This window comes from Ursus americanus, chromosome 35 (assembly GCF_024610735.1).
Source record: "Ursus americanus isolate L20-20 chromosome 35, mUrsAme1.1.p, whole genome shotgun sequence".
NCBI classification, from domain to species: domain Eukaryota; kingdom Metazoa; phylum Chordata; class Mammalia; order Carnivora; family Ursidae; genus Ursus; species Ursus americanus.
In genome coordinates this window covers 25,798,847-25,817,481 of record NC_142161.1, presented here as the reverse complement: position 1 = coordinate 25,817,481, position 18,635 = coordinate 25,798,847, and the positions used below count along the sequence as shown (strand labels likewise).

The 18,635-nt window shown below is 39.5% G+C and overlaps 1 long non-coding RNA gene across 1 annotated transcript in view; it reads right to left on the bottom strand.

Moving 5' to 3' along the window:
* Nucleotides 1–3,591: 3,591 nt before the first annotated feature.
* Nucleotides 3,592–18,635, bottom strand: part of LOC148107136 (uncharacterized) — a 128,400-nt gene continuing 113,356 nt past the window's right edge. Inside the window, exons 2-3 of the long non-coding RNA XR_015723020.1 lie at nucleotides 13,383–13,531; nucleotides 3,592–3,789 (exon numbers count right to left, since the gene is read on the bottom strand). This is a non-coding gene — a long non-coding RNA (uncharacterized LOC148107136). The remainder of the gene's footprint in view (nucleotides 3,790–13,382; nucleotides 13,532–18,635) is intronic.

Sequence of the window (18,635 nt, the reverse complement as noted above, 5' to 3'; positions counted from 1 at the left end):
AACCCTGGCCACTCTGTTTTCATACCTTAATGCAAGTGATCCATAGTCTAGTTTCCAAGGAAACTAATAAAGAAAAAACAATCACCCCAAAATAGTGTTAAGTGTAGCAAAGAGCTATTGTACAATGAGTCTTCATTGTTCTTAATATCTACACGAAGGGCATCCTATATACTACAAATACAATGTATGCCATAAAGAAATAATCACAACAAAGTAGTTAGTAAGAGAACAGCACTTTACAGTTTGCAAGGCATTAGCACAAATATTCTCTCATTTTGATTGTCACAATAGTCCTCCAGGATGGATAGGGTAGAAGTGACCCCTCCAAGTAAAGAATATTATATAATAATAATTGTGTATATATATATATACACATATATACATATAAATGTATGTATAAGTAATATACATACTTACATTGCAATTATTGTGAAGGTTTTAAAGTGGAATGTTTCTGGAAAAGAAATCCTAGAAGTGATGGACTTCAAGCCATTTTTAAGAATGGAAAGATAGCAGACGAGCATTCATTTCAAAATTGACTTGTCTTTTTATTATTCTATGCAGAAAACTAATCCTGAAGTGTCTACCCATCCAAAGAAAGGATAGCAGGAAAGGAGACGGAAGAAGAAAAGAAGTATCTATTAACAGAAAGGATAGAAGGAAGGAAGAAGGGAAAAAGGGAGGGCAGAAGGCAGGGAGGGAGGAAATCACACACTAAAATTAAATGTTTATACACAAGGACAAGGATGTAGTTAACATTGTAATTATCACCCCATTCCCTGGAAATTTGTACTCCCAAACCTCATTAGCAAAATTCTTTTGTGAGCCTCACTTGGAGAGGGAAGTAAAAACTGTTGGTTTAACAAATAAGTATCGAGCCCCTAGACTAGGTCCTGTTTTAGTCCTGAACGGTGCTTTTCTCACCTGTGCACCTCTCAGGGAAAAGCCACATGGTATTATTCCACCTAGTTTCTACCAGCACAAGCAGCAACGTCCATTAGGAAAGACAGTGTGTATCAGCTGCTCTCTCCTACAGGTGGGATTCATTTAGGACAGTCCAAACATGGGCTTTCTAGAAGATAAAGTGCATGGAATTTGGGGCCCAGGTTCAACTGATAAGTTTCAGCACAAACAATGTGTATTAGTCAGTGTTTCCAGAGAACCAGAACCAGCAGGAAGATACTGTGTATGAGAGACTGAGATTTGTTCTAAGAATCTATTAATTATGAGCAGGACATTGAGGAAAGCCAATGGTTTAATTTGGTCTTTATCTGAAGGCCTGAGAATCAGGGCAGCCAAAGTGTAAACCCCAGTTCAAGAGCTAGAGGAGAGGAGATAGATGAGATGTCCCAGTTCAATTAATAATGCAGGGAAAAAAGCGGGAATTGGGGGGATTCCTCTTTCCCACACCTTTTGTTCTGTTTAGGCCCTCGATAGAGCAGATGAGGTTTGCCAACTCTGGGAAAGGTAGTCTACCCAGTCCGCGGATTCAAAAGCTAATTTCCTCCCGGCACGCCCTCGCAGATACACCCCAGAGATCACGTTTGATCTGGGCACCCAGGTGCTAGTCAACTTGAGACAGAAAATTATCGCCCACTGCGTGACAGCTTCTGAACCAACGTGTCATCTAGTCTACACCCTTCACCAGAAAGTAGACAGCACATTTATTCTACTCTATTTCAAGGTGCCAATATCCTTGAAACTCAATACCTTGAATATCACAGGCGAATCAGTCATGATTCCTGGGGCCACCAGTGCTGACCGACGGTGCTTCATTATCCCGTCTGCATAATTCCGCAGTATCGCCCACAAACTTCCCACGTAACAAAGCTAACTTCTTTTAAAGTTTGAAGTTTATTTGTTCCTCTCCTGAAACTTTCAGTCTTCCAGGAACATGCAGCCACTCACTAGATATTTCTTCAACAAAAATTGAAACCAATTGGCACATGAAATTTATTTGAAATTATTATATCATAAGACTTGATTTTTTTATTCATGCTGCGTACGTGTGGGAGACACAGGCTCTTTATGATTAACTAAATTTGCGTTTGACTCTTGACTTGTCAAATTTCAATATTCAAGTCAGCGATAACATTTCAGTTTTCCCTTCTTAAAAGCTCGATTGAAATTTTAGCATTTTAAACCTAAATTGTGTTCGCGGAAACCTTGAAAATAAATAGTAATCAGAATATTCTAGGTTAATTATAGAATTTGAGCTATTCTGCTTGGAAGAAAGTTCACGGGTCACTCCTTCCATCTGTGTGTATCAGGGCACGATAGGGATTTTTAGGTCATGTCCTCGTACAGCTGAATTGTTTACTCCTCAGAAGCTTTGTTTGAAATTCACTCATCTAGTGACTGTCGGGAAGGGTCTTCCACGAAATCTGAAACATTTGTATAGACTCATGGATTTTTTTTACAATTTACAGAGAAGAGAGGACATTTTATGTAAAATCTGTAAGAGAGCACTGTACGTAATTGATAGCAATGAAATAAGTTCAGTATATTTTATATACTGCGACGGGCCTTAGCTACTCTGATAGCTTTATTTCCCTTTTCTCAGTACCATAGAGCTTTATCCTCAGTTTCATATTTTCTCAAAACTCAAGATTTGTTTAAATGATCAGAGCAGATTTCTGAGGATAAATGGGTTGCTCAACAGCTATTAATAAAAGATCTACTGTTCATACCTGAACACCGTCATTTGCTTCAGTTTCTTCGTATTACAATGTTTTAAAATAAATATAAATATTAAAATGTTAATGTAAAGCATTTATATTTCTCTCATGAAATGATAATTTTGGAAAAAATCCAATTTCAATTTTTTTTTGAAAATTTCATGTGTCTTTTGAGTTTTAAGAAATATACAATTCCACCTGGAAGGAAGAAGTACCATGACTCCAGAAAAATAAAACAACGTGTACACTTTATGAAACACCACGCATATGAATGATTCTTCAACAGCATCCATTCTCTTCCTCTGGCGTATGCATGAAAAAAGACTTTTTTAAAATTTTTCAATTTCTAGGCATACGCCAAGATAAGTGAAAATATTTCTCTTTGCACACATGAAATACGTATACGTGCTGTCCCAGAGGTACAATCTGTGATCAACCTTACAAGTGTGAAAAGGATGTAAGGATTTGCACAATGATGTAATGATGTTTGATGTCAATGACTTATAGGCAGTTTCTCCTCTCATCTTCCAAAGGTAACTTTTCATTAAAAGTAAATATTTTAGTGCATTACTTATATAGTTGTCTCAGTTTTGAAAGGTGTGTGGATAAGCGTAAATCAATCAAATATTCAGCCTGCAACAGTGCACCATAATCCGTGTCTTAGTCTTTCTTATCTTTTCGGTCTTACGATACCATGTTAAATGGCAGACACCAATGTCAAAAACCCTTTCTGTCATGAGAAAGGGAAGTTTCAGAGCTAAAAAGCCAGTCTGCTTGAACATATTACAAATCAATCAGTGCTTACGAAATGAAGAGGAAAGGAGCACAGTAATTTGGTCAGTATGTTTCCTTGATCGGGGTCACCCATTCTTTCTGAAGTCCCTGCAGCAGAGTCACAAAAGTGGCAACAATACACAAGGAGAAAATCTTTATTAAATTGTCAGGAATCCCCGCGCCAGAGTCTGACTGTCAATGTTTTATGGCTAAAATTCCTTTTCTGCTTGCGGCTGGAGGTAAGTGCTCTGTAAACCAGCGAGTGAGGGAGGATGATGAATCTCACTTGCTGGGGCTGTTAGTCTTGAAGTGCTTTCCACTGCTGCTCCAGAAAGATCTAAAAATGCACCAAAGATAAGACATCTCAGATATTAGTCTTTGATTCTATGCAAGAGGTTTCATGGCTTGAATTAAAAGGATCTTATCTGCAAGCCAAACACCACGTTTCAGAATATCAAATGGCCTAAGCCTAATTTTCATTTTTTTATGGAGGTGTGAAATATCTTTATGGGATTCCCACCACTTAATTCAAGAAGAGAGTTCACCATACAGCTGAAGATTTAAATATTTTACTTACATTATAGCATATACATAGGTCTGACAGGAAATTTTGCAAAAGTATTGCTGGTGTCCATCAAATACTAGACATGCATGCATAAGAAGTAACATTTTGTACAGGCCCCAAGAGATTGGGTTTTAACTAAAAGCAGCCTGTCAATTTTAGCCTTTCCCTAAGTCTCACTTGCTTCTTGAGAAAAAAAAATGGAATAGAAGTTGAATGTCTATAATTCTATAGAATGGAAAACATATATGTGTAATATATATATATTATAAATATGTGTGTATGTGTATTATACATATATGTGTAAACACACAAATTGAACCTCTCATGCTTTGGAATTTTAGGATTTCTTTATAATTTCATTTTAAAATCTTATTTAATGGTCATTCTCTCCCACCAAAATGTAAAAAGATATTTAGATTGTCTCATGAGTTATTACTACTCTATTTAATTGTGTAATTTAGAAAAATACACCCCTCCCCAACCAGGAACATTGCTTGGTAAGAGGAATGCAAGTTGAATTTTAGTCTTTAGCTGCTCCCTTGGGCAGGTCCCTTTGTGCAGTGCACAAACTATACAATTGTACATGACAGTCTGGCTGCCGGTGAGGTGGGAGCAGGGAAGTAGAAAAGATCAAGAGAAAAGAATTTAGTAAGAGAATTGGAGCATGGGACAAGAAGGTGAGTTTTACTGCATTACTAAGGCTTCATCTACTTGAACAGAGGCTGATTCTAATCTATATAAGGAGGAAAGAGCAGTGAGGCACCTAGGTGGCTCAGTCCGTTAAGTGTCCTGTGCAATTTCAGCTCAGGTCATGATCTCAGGGTTGTGAGATCAAGCCCTTTATGGGGCTCTGTGTTGGAGAGATTCTCTCTCTCCCTTTGTGCCTCTGTCCCTGCCCCCAGCCCCCACTCTTTCTCTCATCTATTAAAAAAAAAAAAATCAGTAGACCTGATGTTAACTCAAGTGCATTCTTAGAGATGAAGTAAGGCTGTTGCCCCTTAGCCCCCCGGGTACATGGGAATTGTTTCTTCCTTGTGGTCACTTTAGACTTTGATGAAAAATCTTGGGGGGTATCATGGGAGGTACTCAGAAAATGCTATCTTGAGATTTTTCTAGATTAAATACTCAAATTAAATACTCAAATAAATATTCAAATACTCTGGGGACACCTGCATGGCTCAATCAGTTAAGTATCTGCCTTCGGGTCAGGTCATGATCTCAGAGTCCTGGGATGGAGCCCCTCGTCAGGCCCTTTGCTCAGCGGGAGTCTGCTTCTTCCTCTCCCTCAGTTCTCTCTCTCTCTCTCAAATATATAGATAAACAATCTTTGTAAAAAATAAATGAATAAGTAAATACTCAATTACTCTCTATTTGGATTTAGAACCCTAACAACATGAAAAATGTGTAGCTTTGAGGCATTTCTCTGTCAATTTTATACTATGTATATTCCATAGGAAATACTTTTGGTCAACTACCACCAAAATCCTTCATAGTCACACTATTCTCTCTCTTCCAGGTGCATATTTGTTTAAGCTGGAGGCTAAAGAAACAGACAATGGAAGTTCAATAACTTGCCCAGGATCATACAGATAGAAATGATGAAGCTCCAAATTCAATCAGGAAATCTGCATCTACCATGGTTAGACGATACTGTCCCTGATTTCACGGATCTCGTGAAATCTCCCCACATGCCCGCTCCAATACACACGTGCGCCCTTGGAGAGCTCAAATGGTGGCAGGAGTCTGAGAGCCAACACAGATACAGTATTACAAGAGACAAAAGGGTTCTGTTAATACCCATCATGACCACATGGAGTCAAACTCTGAAGCCTACACGAGCCTGCCTGGATCTAATATATATATACATATATATATTTAGATATGTGCATTATTTACATATTAAATATATATACACGAATACATATATATGCACATTTATAAGTAAATACACAACGTACAAACGCGCAGACACAGAGTCAGCCTAAAGATTGCCTGCAGGGAGTACAGGCATACCTCAGAAATTGTGTGGGTTTGGTGCCAGACCACCACAGTAAAGCAAACATTACAATACAGTGAGTCAACTGATTACTTTGGTTTTCCAGTGCATGTAAAAGTTATGTTTACACTGTACCGAAGCCTAGTAAGTTTGCAATAGCATGTCTAAAAAAGTATATACCTTGGGAGGAGTTAAGATGGCGGAGGAGTAGGAGACACCGTTTTCAGCCGGTCCCCCGAGTCGAGCTGGATAGGTACCAGACCAGCCTAAACAACCACGGAACCAGCCTGAGACGCAGGAAGACGCATCTGGATCTCTACAAATGAACATCTCCAGCACTGAGTATTGAGGTACGAAGCGGGGAGCCGTGAAACCACGCACAGATATCGGAAGATAAACGGAAGGGGGAGGGAACCACCGCGTCTGGGCGCCGGGAAGCGGCAGCCACTTGCACGGGGGAGCGGGCGGGCTCGTGGTCGGCACCCGCAAAACTGCAGACTGAGACCGTGAGCCGGGTGCGCGTGCCACCAGGCATTTCTCGGAACTCTGGAATCCCGGTGCGCTCACCGGAAATAGACTGAGACCGGGAGATCCGGGAGCGCGCGGGGCGGCTGGCGGCGTTAGAAACACAAAGGACAGAGACGCGCCGGCCCTGGAAGTGAGGGCAGGGACGCCGGGTGTGGGGCGCACATCCCGGGACGCTGCAGGGTTGAGCAGCACCAACAGAAACAGAGTTAAAGTGGCCAGAACATTAGTAGAGAACGGGCCGCAATCCCTCTGTTCTGTGACAGAGGCTGAAATTCGGCCGCTGCTGCTCTGACTCTCAGAAGAGGCACAGCAAACCGCCAGGGAAAGCCGCCAGAGAACAAAAGCCTGGAAATACCGGCTCAGAGAGTGCCCATCCCCATCCCTCCTCGCAGGGGACGCGGAGACTCTACCCAAACAGGGCTGCCTGAGTATCGGCGCGGCAGGCCCCTCCCCCAGAACACAGAAGGCAGGCTGAAAAATCAAGAAGCCCACAACCTGGGGCGCCTGGGTGGCGCAGTCATTGAGCGCCTGTCTTCGGCTTAGGGCGTGATCCCGGCATTCGGGAAAGGAGTCCTTCATCGGGCTCCTCCGCTGGGAGCCTGCTTCTTCCTCTCCCACTCCCCTGCTTCTGTTCCCTCTCTCGCTAGTTGGCTGCCACATAAATAAATAAATAAAATCTTTAAAGAAGAAGCCCACATCCCTAAGATCCCTATAAAACAAGGGGCACGGCCTGGCACCCAGTCAATAATTTGGGCTCTGGAAACCCCGCAACCTCTCCTCATCAGAATGACAAGAAGGAGAAGCCCCCCCACCAGCAAAGAAAAGACAGTGAGTCTGTGGCCTCTGCCACAGAAATAATGGATATGGATGTAACCAAATTATCAGAAATGGAATTCAGAGTAACAATGGTCAAAATGATGAGTAGAATGAAAAAACTATTAACGAAAAAGTTACTGAGAATATAGAATCTCTAAGGACAGAAATGAGAACGAATCTGACAGAAATTAAAAATTCTATGAGCCAAATGCAGGCAAAACTAGAGGCTCTGACGGCCAGGGTCGCAGAAGCAGAGGAACGGGTTAGTGAATTGGAGGATGGGTTAATAGAGGAAAAAATGAAAATAGAAGATGGTCTTAAAAAAATCCACGCCCACGAATGTAGGTTACGGGAGATTACTGACTCAATGAAACGATCCAATATTAGAATCATCGGCATCCCCGAGGGGGTGGAGAAAAACAGAGGTCTAGAAGAGATATTTGAACAAATTGTAGCTGAAAACTTCCCTAATCTAGCGAGGGAAACAAACATTCGTGTCCAAGAGGCAGAGAGGACCCCTCCCAAGCTCAACCATGACAAACCTACGCCACGTCACGTCATAGTGCAATTCGCAAATATTAGATGCAAGGATACAGTATTGAAAACGGCCAGGGCAAAGAAATTTCTCACGTACCAAGGCAAAGGTATCAGAATTACGTCAGACCTGTCTGCACAGACCTGGAATGAAGAAAGGGTTGGGGGAGCATATTAAAAGCTCCTTCAGAGAAAAACATGCAGCCAAGGATCCTTTATCCAGCAAGGCTGTCATTCAGAATTGATGGAGAAATAAAGACATTTCAGAATCGCCAGTCACTAACCAATTTTGTAACCACAAAACCAGCCCTACAGGAGATATTACGGGGGGTTCTATAAAAGTAAAAAGGCCCCAAGAGGGATACAGATCAGAAAGTCACAGCCAATACAAACAAAGACTTTACTGGCAACATGGCATTATTAAAATCATATCTCTCAGTAATCAGTCTTAATGTAAATGGTTTGAACCATCCCATAAACGCCACAGGGTTGCAGATTGGATAAAAAGAAATGACCCATCCATTTGCTGTCTACAAGAGACTCATTTCGAACCCAAAGATGCATTCAGACTGAGAGTAAGGGGATGGAGTACCATCTTTCACGCAAATGGACCTCAAAAGAAAGCTGGGGTAGCAATTCTCATATCAGATAAATTGGATTTTAAACTACAGACTATAGTTAGAGATGCAGAAGGGCACTATATTATTCTTAAGGGAAGTATTCAACAAGTGGATATGACAATTATAAATATATATGCCCCCAACAGGGGAGCAGCAAGATACACAAGCCAACTCTTAACCAGAATAAAGAGACATATAAATAAAAATACATTAATAGTAGGGGACCTCAACACTCCACTATCAGAAATAGACAGAACACCCTGGCAAAAACTAAGCAAAGAATCAAAGGCTTTGAATGCCATACTCGACAAGTTGGACCTCATAGATATATATAGAACACTACACCCCAGAACCAAAGAATACTCATTCTATTCTAATGCCCATGGAACATTCTCAAGAATAGACCATGTTCTGGGACACAAAACAGGTCTCAACTGATACCAAAAGATTGAAATTATCCCCTGCATATTCTCAGACCACAATGCTCTGAAATTGGAACTCAACCACAAGGAAAAATTTGGAAGAAACTCAAACACTTGGAGACTAAGAACCATCCTGCTCAGGAATGACTCGATAAACCAGGAAATCAAAAATCAAATTAAACAATTTATGGAGACCAATGAGAATTAAAATACAACAGTCCAAAACCTATGAGATACTGCAAAGGCAGTCCTAAGGGGAAAATACATAGCCATCCAAGCCTCACTCAAAAGAATAGAAAAATCTAAAATGCAGTTTTTATATTCTCACCTCAAGAAGCTGGAACAGCAACAGAGGGACAGGCCTAATCCACACACAAGGAAGCAGTTGACCAAAATTAGAGCTGAAATCAATCAAGCAGAAACCAGAAGTACAGTAGAGCAGATCAACAGGACAAGAAGCTGGTTCTTTGAGAGAATCAATAAAACTGACAGACCACTGGCAAGACTTATCCAAAAGAAAAGAGAAAGGACCCAGATTATTAAAATTATGAATGAAAAAGGAGAGGTCACGACGAGCACCATTGAAATTGGAAGGATTATTAGAAATTTTTATCAACAGCTATATGCCAATAAACTAAGCAATCTGGAAGAGATGGAATCCTTCCTGGAAACCTATAAACTACCAAGATTGAAACCGGAAGAAATTGATTCCTTAAACAGGCCAATTAATTATGAAGAAATTGAGTCAGTGATAAACAACCTTCCAAATAACAAAACTCCAGGCCTGGATGGTTTTCCTGGGGAATTCTACCAAACATTCAAAGAAGAAATAATACCTATTCTCCTAAAGCTATTTCAAAAAATAGAAACAGAAGGAAAGCTACCAAACTCATTCTATGAGGCCAATATTACCTTGATCCCCAAACCAGGCAAAGATCCCCTCAAAAAAGGAGAATTACAAACCGATTTCCCTAATGAATTTGGACGCCAAAATCCTCAACAAGATACTTGCTAATAGAATCCAACACTACATTAAAAGGATTATCCATCACGATCAAGTGGGATTCATACCTGGGATGCAAGCGTGGTTCAATATTCGCAAATCAATCAGCGTGATACATCATATCAACAAGAAAAGACTCAGGAACCATATGATCCTCTCAATCGATGCAGAAAAAGCATTTGACAAAATACAGCATCCTTTCCTGATTAAAACCCTTCAGAGTGTAGGAATAGAAGGTACATTTCTCAATCTCATAAAAGCCATCTATGAAAAGCCTACTGCAAATATTATTCTCAATGGGGAAAAGCTGGAAGCCTTTCCCTTAAGATCAGGAACTCGACAAGGATGCCCACTCTCGCCACTATTATTCAACATAGTACTAGAAGTCCTTGCAACAGCAATCAGACGACAAAAAGGGATCAAAGGTATTCAAATCGGCAAAGAAGAAGTCAAAATGTCTCTCTTCGCAGATGACATGATACTCTATATGGAAAAACCCAAAAGAAGCCACTCCCAAACTATTAGAAGTTATAGAGCAATTCAGTAACGTGGCGGGATACAAAATCAATGCTCAGAAATCAGTTGCATTTCTATACACGAATAACGAGACCGAAGAAAGAGAAATTAGGGAATCCATCCCATTTACAATAGCACCAAAAACCATACGTTACCTTGGAATTAACTTATCCAGAGACGTAAAGGACCTATATTCTAGAAACTATAAATCACTCTTGAAAGACATTGAGGAAGATATAAAAAGATGGAAAGATATTCCATGCTCATGGATTGGAAGAATTAACATAGTTAAAATGTCCATGCTACCCAGAGCAATCTACACTTTCAATGCTATCCCGATCAAAATACCGAGGACATTTTTCAAAGAACTGGAACAAACAGTCCTTAAATTTGTATAGAAACAGAAAAGGCCCCGAATCTCCAAGGAACTGTTGAAAAGGAAAAACAACGCTGGGGGCATCACAATGCCGGATTTCGAGCTGTACTACAAAGCTGTGATCACAAAGACAGCATGGTACTGGCACAAAAACAGACACATAGACCAATGGAACAGAATAGAGAGCCCAGAAATGGACCCTCAGCTCTTTGGGCAACTAATCTTTGATAAAGCAGGAAAAAACATCCGGTGGGAAAAAGACAGTCTCTTCAATAAATGGTGCTGGGAAAATTGGACAGCTACATGCAAGAGAATGAAACTTGACCACTATCTCACACCATACACAAAAATAAACTCCAAATGGATGAAAGACCTCGATGTGAGACAGGAATCCATCAAAATTCTAGAGGAGAACATAGGCAACAACCTCTATGACATCGGCCAAAGCAACCTTTTTCATGACACATCTCCAAAGGCAACAGAAACAAAAGATAAAATGAATTTATGGGACTTCATCAAGATTAAAAGTTTCTGCACAGCCAAGGAAACAGTCAGAAAAACTAAGAGGCAGCCCACGGAATGGGAGAAGATATTTGCAAATGACACTACAGATAAAGGACTGGTATCCAAGATCTACAAAGAACTTCTCAAACTCAATACACGAGAAACAAATAAACAAATCAAAAAATGGGCAGAAGATATGAACAGACACTTTTCCAATGAAGACATACAAATGGCTAACAGACACATGAAAAAATGTTCAAAATCATTAGCCATCAAGGAAATTCAAATCAAAACCACACTGAGATACCACCTTACGCCAGTTAGAATGGCAAAAATAGACAAGGCAAGAAACAACAATTGCTGGAGAGGATGTGGAGAAAGGGGATCCCTCCTACATTGTTGGTGGGAATGCAAGTTGGTACAGCCACTCTGGAAAACAGTGTGGAGGTCCCTTAAAAAGTTAAAAATTGAGCTACCCTATGATCCAGCCATTGCACTACTGGGTATTTACCCCAAAGATACAGACGTAGTGAAGAGAAGGGCCGGATGCACCCCAATGTTCATAGCAGCAATGTCCACAATAGCTAAATCGTGGAAGGAGCCGAGATGCCCTTCAACAGATGACTGGATTAAGAAGTTGTGGTCCATATATACAATGGAATATTACTCAGCTATCAGAAAGAACGAGTTCTCAACATTTGCTACAACATGGACGGCACTGGAGGAGATAATGCTAAGTGAAATAAGTCAAGCAGAGAAAGACAACTATCATATGATTTCTCTCATCTATGGAACATAAGAACTAGGATGGTCAGTAGGGGAAGAAAGGGATAAAGAAAGGGGGGGTAATCAGAAGGGGGAATGAAACATGAGAGACTATGGACCCTGAGAAACAAACTGAGGACTTTAGAGGGGAGGGGGGTGGGGGAATGGGATAGATCGGTGATGGGTAGTAAGGAGGGCACGTATTGCATGGTGCACTGGGTGTTATACACAACTAATGAATCATCGAGCCTTACATCGGAAACCGGGGATGTACTGTATGGTGACTAACATAATATAATAAAAAAAGCATTAAAAAAAAATAAAAAAGTATATACCTTAATTAAAAAATACTTCATTGCTAAAAAATGCCTACCCTCATCAGAGTTTCAGTGAGGCGTAATCACTGATCGCAGATCACCGTAACAAACAATAATGAGAAAGTTTGAAATTGTGAGAATTGCCAAAATGTGACAAAGCGAGCAAATATTGTTAGGAAAACGCCACGGACAGACTTGCTTGAGGCAGGGTTGCCGCAAACCTTCAATCTGTAAAAATCACAATATCTGCGATGTGCAATAAAGCAAAGTGCAATAAAACGAGGTATGCCTCTGAATGGAATATTCCGGAAAACATTATAGAGCTTTTCTTGAAGTAAAATTAGAGTCTATTTTGGAAATGTCAAGCATTTTATATATTTTTCAAGAGAACCCTAAAATGTTTATTTGATTTATAAGATGGAGACAGCTCTCCAGCTTAGGTGATGAGTCCTTTCTCTTTCTATGTCAAAAACCCAGTAATCCATAGTGAGTTTCAAACTCCTTAGAAAGCAATAAAAGTTACAGGTTTCTCCACAAAGCTGTGCCAGCATGGAGCTGCTTAGTTTCGACTCAGGCTAGAAAATAAATGAAGCACTTGCTGTTTTAGTCTTGTTGCCTGTTACTCAAAAAATACAGTTGTGAATTACTGAGTATCTAACAAGGCTTAGGGAAAGAGATCTGTTAGCGTGAATCACCTGTTATTGGTTTTTTACCTATAGGAAGTAGAAAATATGCTTGTTTTCTTCCTTTATGGGTACCAACGTCTCTTTAATCACCGTGTGGCATAACTCAACAACCTCGAGCCTACTGTTTTCATTGTCACCAAATAAATAAACTCTAGTGCAGTATATTAATCCAATCACCGGACTTATTTCTCTGTAGCTGAAAAATGCCATAGCCATTGCATTTAGTGGTTCCATTACATGAGGGAGCTATAAAAGACTAAATAAAAATCAAAATAGGGGCACCTGGGTGGCTCTGTCGGTTGAGTGTCCGGCTCTTGATTTCAGCTCAGGTCATGATCGCAGGGTCGTGGGATTGAACCCCACTTTGGGCTCTGTGGAGAGTCTCCTTGAGGATTCGCTCTCCCTCTGACCCTTTCTGGTGTTCATGCGCTCTAAAATTAAAAAAAAAAATCAAAATATTTCAAAGCTATTATTTAATTCTTATTCCAGAATTTCCAATTTATTTCTAGTTTTTCAGATCCCCTACCATCTATTTTAAAATCATGCATGAAAAGAAAAGAATATTAAGTTTAGAGAGAAATCTCTAGATATAAGCTGACCCATTTTATTATACAAGATAAACTAATTGCAAGAAGTTGTTCTAGTAATTAGAAAAGTCATAAAAGCATGTTGCTTTTGTGCTATATCTTGATCTCATTTCTTCTGTTCTCTTCTTTCATTCTATACCCTACTCTCCTCTCACCCACACCCATTCTGTACCTCTCCCATCTAATACCCGGTGTAGTTATCAGCTAAATGTGGCTGTTGCTTGTTCTTTCAAGAGTTCTCTAATACTTTCAGACTGGAAAGTTGCTTTTTTCTCCTCATTAACTACTAGACCTACATGTTTTTAAAAATCTACTCTAAGGGTATGCTGAAAATTGTAGATCAATTGCTTTTTATAAAATAGCTTAATAGGCTTTAATAGCAATTAAGATGTATTTGACAGTTGCTAGTTACCATTTTATATGCCAAGTGATTAAACCTAAAACTCTAGATGTAAGGATGGCAATCATCATGACTTCATGAACTGGTAAAGTAAATTAAGGTGAGTATCCATGCTATTCTGGTACAAATGAAATTTTAGAAAAAAGTTAATATCTGAAAGGAATAAAAGACTAGGAATTAGATCATATCTAAGAAGAACAAAGGCCAGGAATTAGGTGTCTTAGATCTAGACACCTATTGAACAGATGGGTGAATTTGGGTAAGGCATTTACTCACAGATCTCATTTTCCTCACTTATAAGGCAGTTAGGCTATACATTTATAAAATGACTTCCAATTCCCAAATTTATTGATTTAAGAGTTATATGACAAATATTTCCAGATCTTTGTTTCACTTAGGTGAAGATTTAGTCCATAGTTTAATTGAATACTTTATAACAGGCTCTCACTATGTGACTGACTGCATGGTGGTTATATAGAAACAAAATGTTGCCTCTATAAATTTTTAATGGCCAATCCACCTATTTTAATTCGTTTGCCCATGAAAATGAATAGATTAATCCGATGATCAATATACTTATAGCTAGGATGATGAGCGTATTTATACAGGCAAGTCTCCTGAGTTGACTTGCAATGAAAGAAATTATGCTGTTTAACAGGATAATGATTTAAAAATGCGTAAGTATATTTTGGAATTATGGAATCAGAATCCCAGCAAACAAGTATTTGGGATAATTTTAGGAATTCATAATAAAACGCTAATGAGGAAAATGATTCTTACAGAGACCATTCATCGTTTTGCATGGGATAATAGCTTCGTCAACCAAAGACCAGAATTGACAGATAAATTATTCATGAATTTCTTTCATGTATTCAATATTTTTATTAGCTAATTGCAATACTAATTTACTGAGGTTCAATACATGAACTCAAACTTCATGGAGATTGTAGTTTAGAGAACAAAAATATTATCAGATACATACTTAATTAAAACTGATAATGTCATAAGAGAAAACATAGAAGGATTTGATTTAGAATAGGAGTTTTAGAGAAATGATGAGAAAATGAATTTTGAGCAGAAATCTGAAGAGTATAAGTTCACGAAGCCAATGAGTTGAGGGCAGGGAAAGGAGGCTAAAGGAACAGCCTTTGCAGAACTAATTCCTGAAGCTACAGGGAGGATGCTGGGCTTGAAGAATCAAAATATAAGAACATGGCTGGATAAATTTACACAGCTTTGTGACCAGAACAACATAAGACCTGTGGGTTAACATGGAGGCTTATATGCCATGTAAGTATTTTTGTTTTTAATTTCAAGAGCAAGAGAAACCATTTTAAAATATTTAGAGAAGGATCTGCTTGTGAAGAAGATGGATTCACTTTTACAACCTGTTACATGTAAGCTATGATTAGGATTTCCAAGTACAGTTGTCAAGGGGAAACTAGGAACTGCTGATTTCTTAAAATTGAGATATAATTGACATACTACTTTATATTTGTTTCAGGTATATGGCGTGATTCAATATACGTGTATATTACAAAATGGTCACCATAGTAAGTCTAGTTAACATCACCACACATGGTTACAATTTTTTTTTGTGATGAGAACTTTTAAGATTTATTCTCTTGGCAATTTCTAAATGTACAAATACAATATTACTAACTATAGTCACATGCTATACATTACATCCTCATGTTTTATTTTATAGCTAGAAGTTCTTTAATCCATTTCTCCCATCACCTGCCTTCTGCCTCTGGCACAACCAATCTGTTCTCTGTTATCTACGAGTTCAGGTTTTTTGTACTATTTTTAAGATTCTACATATAAGTAAGATCATATAGTACTCATTTTTCTCTCTCTGGCTCATTTCATTAGCATAATGCCCTCAGGTTCCATCCATGTTGTTCCAAATGGCCAGATTTTCTTCTTTTCTATGCCTCAGTGATATTCCATTATGTATATTTTCTTTACCCATTCATCTTTGATGGATACTTAGGTTGTTTCCCTGTCTTGAATAACTGTAAATAATGCTACAATAAACATAGGAGCTTAGATATTAGATAGTTCTATTTTTAACTCTTTCCTCACACTGTTTTCTATAGTGACTGGCTGCACCAGTTTACTTTCCCCCCCAGAAGAGCACAAGGGTTGTCTTTCCTCTGTACCCTACTCAACACTTGCTATTTCTTGCTGCTTTGATACTAGCCATTCTAAGTGGTGTGAAGTGAGAGACCTCGTTGTAATCTTGATTGCGCTGTTGGGCACCTTTCCATATACCTGTTGGCCGTCTGTATATGTTCTTTGGGAAAACGTTTATTTAGATCCTCTGCCTATTTTTTAATTGGACTTTTTTTGTTTTGCTATTGATTTGTATGAGTTGTTTATATATTTTGGATATCAACCTCTTATCAAATAAATGATTTGCAAATATTTCACCCCTTTTGTCTACCACAACCCCCTACTTCAGGCAACCACCAATCTGTTCTGTGCTTATGAGTTTGGTTTATTTTAAGGTTCCGCATATAAGTGAGATCATATGGTCTTTGTCTTTCTGTGACTTATTTTGCTCAGTATAATACCCTCAGGGTTCATCCATGTTGTTCCAAATGGCGAAATTTCCTTCTTTTTTATGGTTGGAAGAAATTGTTGATTTAATGAGAAAAACATTCTTAATCTCTTTGTTAAAAGAGGGCATCCAGCATACTTCTAATTTATAAGTTATGCACTTATGGCTAAAAGCAAAAGAGCAAGATTTTAACTTTTCTGGAAAAAATACAAAAACTTATACATTCAGAAAAACACAGATGTTTATTTAAATATTTCCTGGGCAAGATCTTATCAAGTAAATTAGCTAATGAGAAAAACTTTTAAAAGTTACTGTTGTGTTGTATAGGACAGAGAAATGAGTCTTCACGTCTAGGTGCCTAAAAAGATTCCCTTTAACCAGTAATATTTGCAAGGGCAAAATTAACAGAAAATGGAATACAGTGACACATTTTGCATCCATTGTAACACTGAACACAGCATATAGATTATTGATGTAGAATTGAATAATCTCAATTTATGACTTTATCATAACTAGTTTTATGACACAGAACAGGGTCTGTTTTTCTGTAGCGGTCAGGAAAAGAAATATTTACGTGGCATCATCTTGGAAGACAGTGTAGTAGGAGAAGGAACAAGAAACCTAAAACGAGCAACCTCCCATTTCCCAGTCCAGCCTGCTGGGAGAGGGACCATGCAAATTGGGCTTTTTGCCATCTCTTCTGGGCTGGCTTCCTGAGGGACTCAGATCTCAGAGACATCAGCAAGCGATGTCTGTGGATCCTACGGAAGAGCCTGGGCATGTCTTCCCAGCTTCAGCCCTGGTCTGGGCAGCCCTAGCCGCAAGCCTTTGGCCTGGAGCCCCTCCCGGACGCCACTGCCCCAAGAACTTCTGCTCCCTGGGCTCTGGCAACACTGGTTCTCCCCCTTCCTGTTCTACCTCCAGGCATGATAATACCACAGTGTCCTTTACTCTTGCCTGTGCTGCTGTAAACCATCCTTTTCATCGTCTCCTCATTTGAACCCTCTGAATTCTGTGTGTTAATGACATAAATCAGTTTTTCTCTTCGCAGTCACGATGGCTAGTGAGACCACAGTCTCCTCGGCCCCTGTAGGTCTGGAGCCGCACGCAGGCGAGAACTCCGCACGGGCTCCTGTTTCCCCTGTGCAGCCGCTGCGGGGGGCACATGGTCTGCAGTCAAAGTGGCACACATGGAGACATCGTTGCTATCCTTGACTCTGGGGATTTCAAGCATTTGCAGCTCATTTGAAATGAGTCTGAGCATTCTCCTTTTATGTCACTGAACAGTGAAGAAAGAACTGGACTGGGGGAAGAAATAATTTCAGCCAGGTTGCTTGGGTAGAAAAGTATTACAGTTTACCTACTCTTACTGAGGCTGCATTATTCCAGCTGTTGGGGCAAAGAAAGCTTGAGTCAGTAAGTTGAATATGAAATAGTGTCTTGTTTGTTCAAGTACAATTAACTCTGGAAGGAGAAAAGACAGAAAATACTCTTTTAGTAACTCACCTCAGGAGAGGGGGCAAAACACGGTATGTGATATTGTCATTTATAAATAGACATATATGTTTGGTCTTCACATGTTCCTGGGACAGAGCTTCTGAAATACTTAGAATTTCCTAAGTGAGGACAGCGATGAAGGTGTCTTTTGTTATTTGTAACAAGCCCCTTCCAACTACACCCAGTTTATGTTAATGAGATGACTTTTGGAAAGCCCCTAAGAATGAGAGCTAGTTGTTAGGGGAGCAGGCTGTAATTTGAGGGGTGGAAATTTTAGTCCCACCCCTGAACTCTGGGGAGGGGAGAGGCTGGAAGTTGAATCAGTCACCAATGGCCAATGATTCAATCAATCATGCATACATAATGAAGGCTCCATACATGACCCCGAACTATGGTTTGGAGAGCTGCCTGGTTGGTGAACACGGGGACGCACTGGGATGGTAGGATATCTGGAGAGGGCTTGGAAGTGCTGTGCCCCTTCTTAC